This window comes from Rhipicephalus sanguineus, chromosome 11 (assembly GCF_013339695.2).
Source record: "Rhipicephalus sanguineus isolate Rsan-2018 chromosome 11, BIME_Rsan_1.4, whole genome shotgun sequence".
NCBI lineage: Eukaryota > Metazoa > Arthropoda > Arachnida > Ixodida > Ixodidae > Rhipicephalus > Rhipicephalus sanguineus.
In genome coordinates, this window is record NC_051186.1 from 82,912,287 (window position 1) to 82,926,182 (window position 13,896).

Genomic DNA, 13,896 nt, shown 5'->3' on the forward strand with positions numbered 1-13,896 from the left:
ACGGGAGGGTGACCGCCGCCGTAGCTCAGTGGTAGAGCATCGGACGCGTTGTACGAAGGTCACAGGTTCGGTCCCTGCCGGCGGCAAGCTATCTTTTCGTCCACTTTACATTCTTCACATTTATATCCTAATTACTACAAATAACGTCCCCTATACTTTACTTGGCACTGTTGTCTGTTAGTTCTCATTAATAGTGTACTTAACAAAGAAAAACGAGCCCTTAAAAGCCATCTCATTTCCTTAGTTAAAATACGTAAAATTTTAAAGGAAACGTCCTCTAATACGCCGCTTGAAATAAAGGCATTCCCCTTGCTGCGCATGAATGTCCCTACGTTCAAAAAACCATTTACCTAATCTACTTTCTTTCGTAGTCCTTGCAAAGCAGGCTAATTTCCATTATTTCTATGCCTGTAAACAAAATTTTTGGCAGTCTTAATCACCACTTAGCTGACCGGTAAGTGCACTCGCATGCCGGTGTCCGTATGCCCTGGCGTATTTCTTGAGTGAACTGCGTGTTTCGTCGCGCTGTCTAAGCTCATCTGTGGGGCCATGCATAAAAAAGTGCGCAGTTGAGACCTGCTCCAGCAGATGCCTGCAAGCACCTCAGCTGCACGCAAGAAAACCGTCTGCTCTTTTGACGAACCCATTACATTAATCTGTATTAACTATCCCGACAGGTAATTGACCCTTATCTGAAGCAATATGACGTTCCACTATCACGTGTATCTAATATTACACTTAACTTGAACGAGAACAATTGATTTTATACCAGTTTGCTCTTTCATAGACATTTTGCTGAATATTCGGAACACCGGAAGTAAATACACAGCCAGATGCGCTTGAAGGAGAAGCAAGCCTGTAGTATGAGATTTATTAGAGGCTAGCTCATACTTGAACAAGTAGCGCAATACACAAAGACACAACTAGGAACATGAAGACCAGTCAAATGGTCGTCGTGGTCTTCCTCGCCTTATTTCTTGCGGTACTTGTTCAAATATTAATTCTTAGAAACTCGCCCAAACTTCATTTCTTGTGTGAGCGCAGCCGATCAGTTACTATTTGTCATTTCGACATATCATCATCACATGTGCAACTTCCTCATCTGTATAGAACACCATCATTGTAGAACAGCTCGAGCTAGACTCGAACAAAGTAGTTCCTCATAAGTGGTGGAGGTGGAAGTGCCTGTGAGAAACTAGCTGCTCGAAGGCACGTCTGTGAGGATAGCCAAAATGTGTATTTTTATAATGTACACGTGAAACATGAGGGTGCATTGTCAGAGATTTGCCTCTGAGAATATATCTGATCTTGTTACGCAGGCTGGAAACGGCATGACCACCACAGAGATTATGTGCTATTCACCACAGATTTGTGTACAAATAACCAGGCTTTCTATTTTGTTGGCACCACCATAATCCTGTGTATGATATACGCAAGTTCATAACGAATTCATAACACGTATTATAACGGGAAATCAGTATTTTAGCCCCAGAGCAAGTAGAATATCCGTAAAACCCTATCGAAAAGCCGATGAATAAACTTTTGTGGAATTGTTCTATATATTCTTGTCGAGATTATCATGTTGCTAATTCTATTGATTGTGCGAAAGTTCTGATATTATTTTCAAAATATTCACAATAATTATATTCGCATGGAGTGGTAGCAATGAATGTCATGAGAGTGATATATTTTTTCTCACAATTACTTTAGTGCAGATCTCATTGTTTAAACTTGGAAGCCTTTGGCAATTGTTGTCTGGAAACGAACGCATCAACCAAAAGTTCACCTAATAAACACATTGTGCTGTTAGTCACCAGGCGTAGTTTCACGCTAGCTAACTAGCGCATTACTACAATAAAAGCAGTCCCTTTCGCCTGAAGGTCGGAGCAATGAATGCGCTCGCAACAAATTGGAATGTTATACGAAGTGAGGTTAGCACCTAACTCCTTTATCATACAATCTGGTGCGACTACACAGAACGCGGGCGTAAGGAAACGCGGCCGCTTCAGCGAGCCAAGTGACCTACGTGCTGTCTATCGCGTCAAGGCTAACAGTGCGATTAGGACGCAGCATGAACACATGTACGAGCGTCTAATAATCTCCGTCGAGATAGGGCGCGCGCGACCGCGCCCGGCAGCTGAAGGCACGCAGTTACTGACGGAGCCATGCAGCCCGCCCTCCAGGGCCCCTGAAGACGGCCGGTTCGTTTTCTGTGAGCTTGAGCCACGATAGCCGGCTGCCCTTGCCCGCTTTCATTCGCACAAAGAAGATACAACGCACGAGGCGAGCTTGGTGAGAATGCGTCTGAGTAAAACTTGAGGAAAAATTTTGGTGAGATCTTGTAAGTGTGTTCGGCTCAGAAAAGTTTTAACTCTCTTTGTCCGAGTGTGTACGGCTGAGGAATATTTTAGTGAGGCCGAGTCCCAGAGTACCCTAAGCACAAAATACATTTCTTGAGTGAATCTAAGTGAGCGACACTTCTCTGCCGACCTATGGTCCTATCTACTCAGCTTCAGCGTTACTACCACCCTTAAGGCCTCTGACGCTAACAGTCAAGTTTATACTGACGTCTACTCACATATATTTCAACACACCAGCGTTCATACGCCATGACTCATGTGAGACGTGGCTTTCAATAAAATGCTCTTACTGCATTCCAACCAAGGATGACTCCTATTTGAAGGTATGAGATCTAAAAGTGTCATTTAGTTCACCATCTGTGTGATATATTGGGGTTAAGGAGCGTTGACACCATGATTCAAAACGCTAATTTTCCCTAACACAGCCGCCCAGTGGTCTAGTGGTTAGGGTGCTGAACTGCTCACCCGAAGGTCGAATCCCTGCCGCGGTGGCCACATTTTTGATGGAGGCGAGAATGCTTGAGGCCTGTGTACTTAGATTTACGTGCACGTTAAAGAACTCCAAGTGGTCGAAATATCCGGAGGCCTCCACTACGGCGTCTTTCATAATCATATCGTGGTTTTGGGACGTTAAACCGCAGGAATTATTATTATATTACATTCGCTAACACTCTCATGAGCCGACTATCCAGTTCAATTCAATTCAGTTTATTCATACGAATTTTGTTTGCCTAGGTTGAAGAGACTAATGGCAAATTATCTCTGCCTGACTAAGGTCCCTCAGCCCATACATTTGCTCAGATGTAGTGCAACATAAAAATAGAGATTTCTTTCTTCTTTTTTTATGGAACACAATAGCTGAAAGACAGAATTCAATGTGTAGAATGAATAACTGCAACATGCACTTTAAAATATAACAATATAATAAAAACCAGTTACAAATAGCAAGATAAAAACAAAAAAATATATTTATATAAAACACTGAAACCAGGAAGATATTAGGTCAGAACACTAAGTGCAATGGAGAATGCAATATACACATTGAATGAAATGAGTGACTTTTACGCAATAATACCAAATGACAATTACACTAAATGAATATTTCTAATTAATAATATATTTAGGGCACTGTACAAGAGAGACAGTACATTTTTTAGAATTTTCTTTAGACTGTTTTAGTATTACCTAGTTCTAAAAGTTCATGGACATATCTATAGTTGTAGAGTAGATTAGGTATTTGATATGACAAGGCCTGCTTTCCATAGATTGTCATGAATAATGATAGTCGAAATCTGTCAAAACGTAGATCACAGGGAGCGTCGCTTGGGTAGCAATGCTCTATATAACAGCCCACGTTGTTTCGAATTTCTTTGCCGATGTATATGGTAAGCTTAAGATTGTGGAGTTGGTGGACAGTAAGTATCCTAAGCTTGTGAAAAAATAGAGGAGTGTGTTCCCTAGGTTGCATCTTTTCTATGCAGCGTACAGCCCCTTCTGTAAAACTTATAGTCTGCCTAGGTTAGTTTTTGAAGTCGTGACTCAACTTAAGAGACAGTAATGTAGTTGCGATTGAACAGAAGAGTAATATAGCTGGAGCTTCAGCCAGTTTGTAACTAGAGACCTAAGTTTGTATAAAAGGGAAATCGGTCCAGACATATTGGCGTGCATTTTGTTTATTTGAAGTGTCCAGCTCAGGTTCTCAAGAAAAAGTACACCTAATAATTTAAACAAAGAGACACGTTGGATCTCGTCATTTTTTAAACCAGACAGAAATGTTATAGCCTTCACACTTGTTCTTGGTCTTAAATAAAATAAATTTAGTTGTGTTAACGTACAGTTGTAGTTGGTTCGAACATAGGCAGCATAAAAAAATTACACCATTTCCCGCTAAAGAGGACCATGAGGCGATGCGAAGCCGGAGCACTTGCACGAGCGCCTTCCGTTGGCGTTCGTTGGGCATGCTACCGACCTCGCGTCGTAGAACGCGAAGAGGAACGCTACGCGCGTCTTGTCTTCCCTCTAGCCTGGCTGTTAATTCTCACAGAGCGAGCGGGGAACGCGGTCGACAGGCGCGCGAGGGGGTGGGAGCGTAGGAGAGGAGAGAGGGGGGAGGGGACGCGCATGCGCTGGCGCTCATCGCGGCTTGCACAGGAGAGAATTTCGGCATGTCTAGCCCGCGTTTCAGAGGAAGAGAGTGGAGAGGGGGAGAAGAGAGGGGGAGTCTAGATGAGAGTGGAGAGGAGGTGTGTGGAGAGGGTATGCGCATGCGCAGTAAGGGTGGTCACGCCGCACACCACCACCACAGCCACCACCAGTTTGAACTCCGCTATAAGATGCTTCGCATCTAAAAGTGAGGCCAAGCACTCTTTCACTTTCTTCTCTAGATCTCTTAAACAGCTGCCAGAGAAAAACAAGCTCGTATCATCTGCGTACATGACTATAGAGGAAGTTTCTCGCATGTGGACGAAATCATTTATGTAAATAATAAAAAATAAGGACCCCAGTATAGAGCCCTGTGGCACACCTTGTTTCATTGATTTTAACAGTGATTCACACCCATGAACACATGTGTACTGTAACCTGTCTGTTAAATAACTACGTGTTAACTCTAGGTTAACACCGCGAATGCCATAACATGATAATTTTTTACATAATATCATGCTTAAGCAAGTAGCATTGCTTTCGACAGTCTACAAGGCTTCGAGCGTGAACTCCTTGCTGTCTATATTTTTAGCTATTTGGTCTTTAATGCCAAATAATGCTGTTTCTGTAGATTTCTTTTCACGAAAGCCGTATTGTCCACTGACAAGTAATTCATGGTCATCAAGAAACTTTGTTATCCTTGTTTTTATTACGCTCTCTAAGACATTCGAGAATAAGGGTAACACCGATATCGGCTGGTAAATGATAAAATGATTGATACTAACTAAGGCCGACTATGGTCAAGCTGCGAGTCTGCGTCAGGCTGGGAGCCTGGATGAATTATATTTTGGTGAGTCCGGGTCTGAGTGAGCCCGGTTGAGAAGCATTCTAGTGAGCCTTAATTCGAGGGAGTCCGGTTCCGGAAAACTTTAGTGAATATAAGTCCGAGTGAGTTCGCTTGAGGAAGGTTTTTGTCAGTCTCAATCCGAGAGATTCCGGCTGAGGAAAAAAATGAAGGCAGCTTCGCAATACTAGTTCCATGCCTGAAGGAAGTGCGGGGCTGGGCGATGTTGCGACTGACTTGCTGCAAAAGCCAAAGAGCGGGTGGCGTTGTGCTGAGCGGAGGTGTCGAACCGCAGGCCCATGGACGTGAGGAGCAGAGAGCCGAGGCAGAGAGCGACTCTTGATGAAGTATTTTGCAAACACAGATACCACAAAACACACGCCGGCAGAAGCACTCAATTTATGATCATCCTCTGGCGCAAAACAGCATTCCTTACATACTTCAAAAACGAGGCAGCATGAATGAGAGCTAACAGACAATAACGCCAAGGAAAGTATAGGGGATGTTTTTTAGTAATAAATGTAAGGTAATTGTGAAGAAAGAAAAGTGGACGAAAAGATAGCTTGCCGCGGGCAGGGACCGAACCTGTGACCTTCGAATAACGCGTCCGATGCTCTACCAACTGAGCTACCGCGGCGGCCATCCCCCCGTCCACTTTATAGGGTATATGTGTGCATTTAAACGTGGGAGCGTCAGTCAGCGCCGCCAGTAGCCATGACGGCGAGTGTGGAACACTCTTTTTCTGCCTTGTTGGCGTCACGTAGCACGTGATCTTTTTACGAGCTGGCAGCTGACCAATAAGGCAATGAGGCAGCGTGATTTGCGGGCATCACTGCATCACTGTATCACTGCGGGTATCACTCCCTAGTGAGGAGGGGTGGGGGGTTCCCACTGTGTCTAAGACCAAGAAGACTTTTCTGCGGACAATTCCAACAAAGCATTGCAATGGCTTTGTAACAGCGGCCTTCTTTGTTTCTGTTTAGTTTTCTATATTGTTCTTCCTCTCCTTGTTTCTTTTTCTCTCTTTCTGTTTTGCCTGTCTTTTTTTCTTCTTTTTTATTTCTTTATTTTCTTTCTTTCTATTTCTCGCTCTTTCCATTTTTCTTCCTACTCATTCCCATTCTTTCTCTTTCTCTCTTTCTATTTTTAGCTTGCTTCCTCTTTTATTTGTTTTTCTATCTTTCTATTTCTCTCTCTCTCTCTCTCATTCTCTCTTTCAATTTTAAAGATGATAGTCTTTCTTGGGAAACTTAAACACAGAAATTGTGGTCTGTCTGTCGGTCTGTCTGTCACACGATTCAGCCACCCAGCCAAAGTTTAAGCACTTGCTGAACGCCCAGCCATCTTGAACTAGTAGCTGCAGTCATACTTGTTAACACTGTCGATCAAAAAGCAAATATTACGCTTATCTGAGGCGCAACATCATTACGTAAGTATTAGGTGGTGAGTTCCTTTACTCGAAAATACATAGATACGTAATTCTAAAGATCGTAGTGTTTCTTCGGTTGCGCTGAAAATGCGACGCTATGCACGAAAAAGCCATCTGCCGGCGATATGGTGCTGCCAACTGGTAGTGGCCCTGGGGTCTGCACAAGCTCATGTCTCCCGATGCCACTGCCAGATGGCATGCATATCTCACGCAGCGCCTCCTCTATTTTATCAATGCCAGCCAGATGAGGCCGATTCAACTAGAGGAGGCGCTGTGTGAGGTAAGGCAACACATAAATGGCAGAGGACTACCTTCTTTTTACGTCATTTGCAGCGAGGCACGCAGGTACGCTGCCAGTGTTGTAGCGTTAGCTACACTGGCCTAGCCAAGACAGTTTCGCGTACCTCCTCAAGAGAAGTGCTGCGCATGCACGAGGATCAGTGATGTCATACCGCTGGCGCAACGGAGCCGGCACCTCTTGCGCACTCCGCCGACACTGCGCGCGCGAAACGCCGCCGCCGGTCTGTGCTTTCCAGAGGAATGACGTCGTAGCCGTGACAGACGTGCTGGCGCCGGCGCGCGCGCAGCTATTCGCCTTCGCTGCGCAGTCGCCGTCTGACACAGCGCTGGAGCCGCTTGATAGCGCCTCTGACTGGCGTTTGCCAATGTGGTATAGCCATGGCGAAAGTGAGTGCAAATGCTGCTCAACGCCGCAGAAGAGCAGAGAAGCCTAACTCATCGGATCCTGAAGTAGTTGCCTGGCAAAATAAATATACATGCGCCACATAATATGTATACCGTGTGTGTGTCATTGGAGCAACAGTAAGCATGATAATCGAGCTAATCCTAGACAATCAGTAAAGCTAAGAATAATCAGCTGAGCCTTTGCTAACGCAACGTTATCCTGGCATAGCCGAGCTAAGCCACTGCAACATTTCTTTCTTTCCTTTTTCAGATTCCTTTCTTTCTATTTCTTCCCTGCTAATTATGTCTATGCTATGCTTTACTCTCTCCCATTCTTCTTTCTCTCCTCCTCACCCTCACTTGCCTTTCTGACTCTCTTCTTTCTCTCTCACGCTCACTTCGCCTCTCTCTTTGTTGCTGTTTCTATCTTTCTTTCTCTCTTTCCTTTTTAGTCTAACTTTCTCGCTTGCATCCTCTCTATATTTATCTTTTTCTCTTTCCCTATTTCTTTCTCTCTGTTTCTTTGGTTATTTCTCTTTCTTACTTCCTTTTGTCTTACTTTCTTGCTCTCTATTTCTGTCATTCTCATTCTTTTGATGCTACGTTTTACTATGTTCTCTCCTTCTTTCCCTCCTCTTCACCCTCACGTCTATCCTCCTCTCACGTCTATCTCCCACCCTAACATATGTGACTATGCTAAGCTCTGCTAGCGTGCCTGGATGGACGAGTGGATGGCCTTCGGATCTTGGGAGTGCGGGTTCGTGTCCCGCCCTCGCCAAGAAATTTCTTTCTTCAAAAAATCTTTCTTTTTCTTTCTATCTTTCTTTCTTTGTTTCTTTCTCTGTCTCTCTCTCTGTACTCGTTCTGTCCCGAACCAGGTTATTGTACCCGCGCCAGAAAAATCGCCGCACGTGTTCTGGGAGCGAAGCAGCAGATGAAGGGGACAACGATGAAGAAGAGAACGAAGAAACGAAGAAAGCGCGTGCCGGCTCCTGATGATTATCACTTCTGCTTCCAACTGACAAATTACGGAGACCATAAACAGCTCCGCTGTTATTATTGGTGAGCTTTATTTTTTTTTTTATTGATATGATATATAAGGAGATGTTGGCGCACAATTATGGCGCCGGCTACTCCTTAGCCCTTGAGTGAAACTTGAACACATATCTTAAAGTAAAACATACAAGGCAGTTCATGTAAAATAGAACACTCGGGCACTCATATGCAAAAACACACTTATAGGCACATATCACAACAAAATGATAAAGAAATGTTCCAAAGACAGCGAATGAAGTCTCTGATAATGTCCGTCGTTAATATTTGGTCCGACCAGCACAAAACAGCAGAGCACACGTCTGGTCTTTAAGAAGATGTATTCGCTCGTGTGTACATAACAGTCGATACGTTATTCACTTCAGCACACACATATGATGGGTGTCATATGAGACTGCGCATAATAAGTACGACATGTGTTACAGAAATGAAAGTTCGGTATTTCTTAGTACTTGTCAGCAATACCGCTGTCTTGTAAGAAACGTGTTAACGCTTTTAAAGCTTGCGTCTGTAAAACTCTAGTTGGCCACAGGCCCAGAAGTTTCCTCAAGCTAAACGGTCTGCGGTCTAATGCCAACAGTTCCGATTTAAGACGGCGTCGCGGCGTGTCATGATGTGGACAGTCTATGAGAAGGTGACATACGTCTTCATCTATAAATCCACATTCGCATTCGGGAGTTTCAGCTCTACCAATTCTGTGGAAAAAATGTTTTGTGTATGCGGTGCCTAGCCTCAATCGGTGAATGAGAGTTTCCATACATCTATCTAATGCTATCGTAATTTTGAATTCAATGAATGGATCGATGTGATATAAATCACAGCTCTTTGTACTTTGGTCAAACCAAGCAGCTTTGCTCATTCTGAAAGTTGTAGCCTTTATAAGACCACGCAATTCATTTTTCGAAATTGGTAAAGGAATAGTAACATCTTTACGATGTGCTTGTCGTGCCGCTTCATCGGCAGCTGTGTTTCCAGGAATGTTGCAATGGCCAGGTATCCATTGGAATTTGATTTCATGTTGTGCCTTGCTTGCTTTGGTGAGCTCTTTCAGCGTTTCCTATGTCATGCTATCACTAATTACTGTCGTGTTTGTACTCGAGAGTGATCTTAATGCGGCCTGTGAGTCGCTGAAATGTACCCATTTTCTCGCGTCTGCTCCCGAGTTTATAAACTTTATAGCATACAGTATAGCGAAAAGCTCTGCTGTAGTAGATGACGTCGTACGACATAATTTAAATGATTCCTGAATATTGAGCTGTGGTATGATAAATGCCGATGTTGAAGACGTTGTGATACTTGAGCCATCTGTGTAAACCTGTATGTACCCTGGATACCGCATGTGTATCTGATAAAGCGCTAGTTGTAGAGCAGCTTGGATGAACATGTCTCTCTGATAATGCCATCTACTGAGAATTCAATGCTTGGTATTGCAAGTAGCCATGGAGGATAGTCCATTTCAGAGCTCCAAATTTCATTTCTTGGTAATATATGTACATTACTTCGTATTTCTGCATGAGCATTGCTTTTATCCCTTCGTAAAATCTCCAGTGCCAATGGGTGGTCCTTGTGTTGCGTCTGTAAGCGAAAAAAATGGCGGCATGTTTCGATTGTTCTCATGACTGGAAAGGGTGCTTTAGTCCTAGAGAGCACCAAGCGCAATATATTTCTTGGGTGAATCGGTGTTAGCTGCATTTTTTTTCGCCTAGGAGAAGAGTGTGCGGGGGGGAGGGGGAAATACCAAGAAAGCCGATGTGTTTGGTAAGCTTGAAAGGAAACTGCCTAAGCGAACATCAACCAATTTTACGTTCTTTCGTCGCAAAAATGCGAATATTTGTGGGAAAGACGGCCGAACTTTATACAGTGGGCCTATTCAACGGCCAATGAAAGGCCCTTATTGTTAGTAGAAGCTACATGGCGCGACAAGATACCTTTTCAAAGCGCACTCAATGTTAGAAATATAATAATGTGAGTCTGCATTTGAATTCGCAGTATCGATATACAATAACGCACGAGAGGCACATTCATTATTCGAGGAAACGACAGCTGCTTCTTGAACGTGGTGTGCATAGTTCAAGAATCGTTTCCACGGGTTTCGTGCTCCGAAATCACGCTCTGACTATGAGGCATGCAGCTGTTGAGAATTACGAATAAAGGTAGACCACCAGCCGTTGTTCGTCATGCACCTAAATGATACCAGAAGAACATTTCTGTATTTCGCCCGCACGAAAATGCGACAATCGCGTCCGAAGTAAGCGACAAGCTCGAAGCAATGCCCTCTGCTGATTCAACTACAACGGGTAGGGCATTGATCCTCTCAGTGGCACATTCAGAAAAACAATAATCACCATGTGGATAGAATGAATATAATATAATAATAAGAAAATTATGTAATATAATATGCAGGGTCTTTCAAGAAATGTGTCCAATCAGGAAAATACGATATTTGCTCGATGCCTTCACAATTACTTCTGTAGCCGCAAGAATTTTAACATGGCCAAAGACATCATTCGGGCTAGTATTTAAGAACGTTAACCTAATTACCTTTTTAATTAGTTGAGTTGGGTCGTTGTGTCAAAAGCGACAATAAAAGTCCTTTATGCGAAGGACCCAGTGCAGCTTTGAGATTTTGAAAAGGCGGCATCTAGAATAATTGCGAAGTAATGAAATTAACTCAAATACAGCGGCAAAATCAAAACCGAAACACGGAAGAGCGCAACTGACATATTCTTCTGATAAGTTCAGTATGGGTGAGCATCGTTAAATCAACCATCAACCGGCATTGTGGGGTGGGTGTGCGGACTGCACTCGCAATTATAGCACGCCTATCTTACATATGTTAACGAGCGCGGGAGAGCTACACCTCTGTGATTGTTTTCTTGAACGGCGCCATCTTCTGGTCATCTGCTTCTTGCGCACGTCGGTGCTTCGGTTTCTGTTTCACTGCTGAATTTGGGTAAGTTTCACTACACCGAAGCAATTACTAGAGGCCGCCTTCTCTGTGTCTTGTGGGTATCGCTCTGGCTTCAGCGAAGACGATACGTAGCGCGGGCGCACGCGCTCACGGCGGAATTACAGCCGGCAGTCAAGCCCTAGACTCCGCGCAGTAAAGGTGCATTTTCTTGCTCTGCCTCTGCGTAGTCTCTGAGGGCTTAAGCCGACCCTTTGCCCTGAGCCTACAATCTCGAATCTGCGATGAGGTTTTCGCATGAACTTGAATTCTCCCCTTTGACATTAGCTCCTAACTCCACAAATTAAAAATCTAAACAATTTCCTTAATTACTGCCCCAAATGATGTCTATAACTATCTTAAGATGTCTGCAGCAATATAAAGAGCAAGTTTGAAGGCACTGAGCAAATATCGCGTTTTGCTGATTTTTGAGCATCTTGGATACACTTCTTGAAATACTCAGCATAATGTAATAGTGAATCGTAGAGAATAGAATGTACCGAATACAATATGGTGCACTATGTATGAAATAAAGTGCTACAGCGTTCTATGTCAATGTGCGCAGCCAGAGCGCTCTGGAGCTCTCGAAGAGACCAGCCTAACGTACTATGAAAAGGGCCGATATAATCTCTTCAACGCGCATGTCCCCATGACATTAATACCAAACAATTTCGGCATACTCGTGCGTCCCAACATTCCGTCAATACATAGTACGATGGGAATCATTTCATCCTGAAATTTTAACATAACACAATACGGAAACTCTTCAAAGCATTAAGACGGGAACAAACAGCGCTAGCACAGGAAGGGGGTACAACGACAGACAGGGCGCCGATACTAGCCAACAGTGGTTTGTTGCTGGGAAATGCAACATATGCAGAAGCTTCGCGCAGATGACCGTCAAAAACACAGTAAGTTATCTTCACAAACAATTATTGCATAATCAGCGCGTAGTACTCAATCCCTCTCAAAGTAGTACGGCGACCTGACTACTGGGGGCTTTCGGTGCGGCTGCTATAGCACACACGAACTTCGCCTCCATCGCTAATCGGTCCACGTAACAGCGAAGGCACATTTGTGCATTAGTAATACCTGTTGTTCAGGGCGTAGCCAGTAGCTTTGCATGTGTGCTTGTAAATAAGGACATGCAAAGTGTTACAACTCAGGGGGCAGGGGGAGGGGTAGAACTCTAGTCTAACACCCCCTCCCCCCATCCCCGAAGCGGTAGCAGCCGGTGGTGCTAAGTTCTACCAAATTCTACCATTAACACCATTGTGCTCGAGGGGCTGAATTCACAAAGCTGTTCGTTCATACGCTCTGCTTGCCAGTAGCCAGCCGCCTTCACTAACGGTATGTCTAGCCACGTGCTCCAGGAAGGATTGTGCAATAAGACTCTCCCCGAATACTGTCCCAGAACGCTAACTGTACGGTCGGCTAGTCGCTTCCGCACTGTGATTCTGACTGCAACATGTGGAGCGCGGGCTTGTTGCGAGTCACAGAAAGCGTGTCCGAGCTGAACTCACAAGAGCTCTCCAGAGAGATCCGAGACCGGAAAAGGAAACACGTCACCGCTTTTTCCTGTTCAGAAGCAAGAAGCCCCCGCACCGAGGCACAACCGGCATGTCGCCATGGGTGACGTCACGTTGGACAAGAAAACTTCTAAAGCCATGTTACCTAAGCTTCGTCAGTTGTCGCTCGCTCTGCGAGGTAGAAGGTGAAGTCGCCTTACAGCTTTGAGCTGGAGCGTGGTGGGCTGAATGAATGAGCCTACACTCTATAAAAAAAAAACAAGAGTACGCGTTAGCCTTTTCCATGAGTCCTTACTTTCCACTATATGGCTCTCTTCAAGGAGACACGGGAACTCTCTTCTGGGCCCCACGTCTCTCCGACGACGGTATAATCTCTAAAGCGAGTTCACGCGACTATATGCGAAGAATCACACCCGTGGAAAGTCGAAACTCACAAAGAACAGTCAACAGTCTCGTTCTTTCTTTCTGAGAGTGCACTGAATGCGTTATATCTGTAAATGGTTCACATAGAGCGCTGTTGCGCTCAGTATCAACCAGCAATATAAGACGCGCGCAGCCAGAGCGCTCTGGAGCGCTTGAAGACGACCAGCCGTACGCGCATATAGGATCGGGGATATGGGCATTTCACCGATAACGCGTTTTATCCAACAAAAGCCATACGTCTCTGCTTTAAGTGGAAATATTTTCTGAAGCGTCATGAATTTTCTTCGCAATGTGAAGTGTTTTAACGTTCTACGAAATATAATTCCAATTAATCTATAGGTTCGCAAGGTGTTTGGTTTATTTTTTAACGTTATTTCAGAGCAACATGCGTTCCACTCAGTGGCGGATCCAGGGGGGGGGGGGCGATTGGGCGATCGCCCCCCCCCCAAAGCTATAAGCCAACCCAACCCCCCCCCCGCTTTTCA

At 44.5% G+C, this 13,896-nt stretch overlaps 1 protein-coding gene across 5 annotated transcripts in view; it reads left to right on the forward strand.

Annotated features, from left to right (window-relative positions):
• The window catches only part of LOC119373351 (uncharacterized), a 40,282-nt gene that overhangs the window by 23,385 nt on the left and 3,001 nt on the right, over positions 1-13,896 (forward strand). For 4 of the 5 annotated variants that reach the window (XR_005179830.2, XR_005179831.2, XM_037643378.2 and 1 more), the window contains one exon: positions 1,320-1,496. The gene's annotated coding sequence lies outside the window, so the exon portion shown is untranslated. Of the gene's footprint in view, positions 1-1,319; positions 1,497-8,337; positions 8,522-13,896 lie in introns of those variants that run through there. The other variant, XR_005179832.2, reaches the window with a different exon arrangement.